The following is a 3,450-nucleotide window of genomic DNA, read 5'->3' as shown; positions in this document are numbered from 1 at the left end:
CTGCCTGAAACAAACTCTGGTTCCATGTCAAGCCGTCATCGTATGAGTAGCTTTGTCATCGAAGTACCCATTTTATCGCTGAAAAATGCAATAAAAACAAAAATACAAACCATATAAGAATATAAACATGCTTATGAAATATGTTACTTGCGTATAAAATCAAATAAATATGAATTTCACTTACCTTTCTTCTTCCGATGCCATCGCGCACAACTTGTAGCGTTCAATTCTGTGATACTTATGATGCGCAATATTTATGCGCAAAATGGCTGCGCGAACGTTCGGCGTGTTGCAAGTGTTGCCAGAAATTCGCACAGAACGTGATACTTTGGCAACATTTTCAACACTGCGGTTGTGATTGACATCTCGAACGCAGCCATATTTCGAGAATATTTTTTGTGTTTGACAGCTCAGCTCGGAAATTTGAAAAGAATAGCATATTTCAATACGAAATTATTAATAAAATAGTGCACAGATATAGTAAATTTGTTTTAAAGTAAAGCGTAGACTCTTGTCTACAAGTGTGTTTAAACGTTTTTTGATCCGGGTCACGCGTTTGCGCTTAGCAACCCAAAATCGTTGTACAAATAACTAAACTACTTTTGAATATTCAATGCCTTCAAAGAAAGCTCAGAGTGTATGGTGTTACTCTTTTGCAAATGTTGGTCGATCATTAAATTTCTGAGGCAGATGTGCTATAATATTGCTACTGTTCCGATTCCAGATATTTTCGTTGCATATTTGTTGGTATTTCCAAGTACCCAAGACTACATTGATGCATATTCATTGCCCTCATGTCCTGATATTGCAATATTAAAAAGCTAAAAATAAAGATTACAACTTTTTAGCGCGGGGTAAAGCATGGTAAACAAAATGATTATACGAAACTTAAATCTTCCGCAAAGTTTACAGATTTGTTCCAAACACATTTTATTGTTCTATGCCATCGAACGCCATTGCTTTGGTACAAAGTCGGTTCCGAGCAGTATTTTCCGTACTTAGGATCTTCTCCGCCCAGACATTGGTGTGCTCCACCTCCAATGTGTCATAAAGTTCTGGTACTCACTGAAACAGCCGATCTACTTTTGTGTATTTCAGGACTGCTTGGCGCGGCTCCACTTACAGTTCTTGGAAGTCCATTATTGGGCTTTGCTGAAAGAATTTTTGTCAAAAACCTGAATTTTATTTCGACTATGGCCAGAAAACCTCCAAAAATCCTGCGCCAGCAACTCTCAAATTTTAGGTTCCCAAAGCATATGAACCTATCACCGTTGTTAAAAGTTAAGTACAAATTTATAACCACATGTATTTAAATGTGTATGCACAATGTGTATTTAAATAATCACTAAAAGTGCAAAATTTAATTGATTTTGTCCAAGGCGACCGCAGCCTTTTGTATTTAAATGCACGAATATAAATACATAAGCAAAGCAAATCAGCTGTTTTTGACACAAGGAGTTCATACCAACGGTAAATGTTGCTTTTGTACGATTGCTACAACCTGTAATTGTTGAATCATGCATACATATGTACACAAATCACTGTAGTCAGCTGTTTCTGTGGAAAAAAATCAGAGTAGGTCAACGCACGCTGCAAAGTAGAACAGCGAATTACCCGTCCCAAAATTGTGCGCAGACTGGAATTCACCAGAGAGATCAGGAAGAGGTGACATACATATATATATAAATTTACCAGCGAGGGAGAGCCAGGGAGCATAAACATACCAACATCGTTCCAGCCGCGTCGGCCGATGCGCGATCACACCCACGCCAACGCCGCTCAGCCAGTGCATTGAGGGAGAACAGACCATTTTTGACAGTATCACATTTTTGTTGCTATGTTTTATATGGTTTTACCAATTGTAATTTCCTCACTGTTTTGTCGTTAGATTTTGCGATTTAGGCGCGTGGGTTTTTTTGTTTTTCTTTTATTAAATTAGATTTTTAGCAAAAATTAAGTAATTTATAGGGAATCGCGCCACACATAATTTAATCATTAAACTTGCGAATGTAATACCTTTGTTTGATAGGATTCAGCCATGCTATTTTGATTGTGTATGCAGTTTTTTTTTTACAATACTTGGTTTCATAGTTTTCATTCTTTTTTTGGTAGTATAATAGCTAGTTTTTTTTTGCTCCTTCTCATTTATGGCCCCACGCGCGTTTTTTTCTTAATAATTTTTGTTTGACTCAGTCGTATCACGGCCGAATTTTTGCTACTTTGTGTTTTGCCGGATTTTATTTGTGCTAAAAGACTCGCTCACCGCCCGCAATCATGAGCGAGTAACTAAGTACTTGAGCAGCACTGGTGTCTCCACCTCAGCTGTTCATTCATGTATGTACATATGTATGCTTGTTCTGAACTCCCCACAGGTCATCTCCGTATGCTGGCGCCAACATCGTGGGACTCTTAAGGTGAGTGCGAAGCTATTTTGTATTCATATATACATACATAGTTACATACATTTTTCTTATTTTCGATTTTATTCAAGCCGGTGTTGTGAGGCATTTTCCAACGTTTTGTTTTTAGCTACATTTGTCTGTACGTGTGTGCAGAAACATAATATTAGGGTAGTTCCTACTAGTTTTTTTGGCGAAGAGAAAAAAATAATAAGATAAAGGGAAACCAAATCATAAATGAATAGTATTAGGGATAATTTGTGATTGAAGTATAAGAGAATCTGCAGAAGTCTTTTTAGTAATATTCTAGACCTTGTATTAGATTAAATATCTATAGCTTATTGGTTTGAAGTGAATAACCTGAATTTAGTTTTTTTTTGTATACATCTAACTATTTTTAAGTGAATTGATGAATTTGTTTAGGGAATTATACATAGCTAAGGCGGATATTTAAATGTGTAAGATTAGGGCGAAGATTTGATTTGAATTTTGGTTTGGTACAGAACAAACGTAGTGTTAGTGTTAGGATAAATAATCAACTCACTGAATTGTAGATTTGAAGAATTGTATAATAAAGGGGGAAAACACGGAAAAAAATGGTTTCTTCTTATTTATTTGTTTGAGGTAAAACACAGAGGCATTGTATTTGGTGTGGGTGTTACAGTTAGTCAGAGGAGGGGACATGTGGGTGTTGACCATAGACTGGACGGTTAATTTACGTATGAACTAGTGACCGACGGACTTTGTCAGGCTTAGGGGGTGTTGCTAGGTAGCAGGAGTCGCGGCAACGCCCATGGCTACGCGTAGGTTGCACGTAGAAGGGGAGGGACGACTCCACCTGACAGGATGGGACCTCATACTTTGCATCTTTTTCCTTCATCTCCTGTGCTTCGACGTTTTTTTTCTTCTTTCTTTTGTTACAATAATCAGGCATGACTGAACAACTTTGTTGATGTGGGTGTAGGTAAGGCAGGTGGTAACGAACCAACGGGACCGCGTCAAATTGTCCATCATAACGGAGCGTCCATTTTATTAGAATATAATATTTTTA

General features: G+C 37.4%; 1 long non-coding RNA gene across 2 annotated transcripts; it reads right to left on the bottom strand.

Annotated features, from left to right (window-relative positions):
* On the bottom strand, positions 1-1,400 carry LOC118755566. 2 transcript variants are annotated; one of them, XR_004995023.1, is made up of 3 exons: positions 1,207-1,400; positions 185-1,152; positions 1-78 (listed from the first exon to the last, which is right to left on the bottom strand). It is a non-coding gene; the product is annotated as an uncharacterized LOC118755566 (long non-coding RNA). The 2 variants fall into 2 exon arrangements; XR_004995022.1 differs by having other exon boundaries at positions 185-1,400.
* Positions 1,401-3,450: the final 2,050 nt, after the last annotated feature.

The sequence above is a fragment of the Rhagoletis pomonella genome, unplaced genomic scaffold, assembly GCF_013731165.1.
Source record: "Rhagoletis pomonella isolate Grant_MI unplaced genomic scaffold, Rhpom_1.0 Rhpom_scaffold_06623, whole genome shotgun sequence".
Taxonomy (NCBI): Eukaryota; Metazoa; Arthropoda; class Insecta; order Diptera; family Tephritidae; genus Rhagoletis; species Rhagoletis pomonella.
The sequence above is the reverse complement of the archived record's forward strand: the minus strand, read 5'-3'. Positions and strand labels throughout refer to the sequence as shown.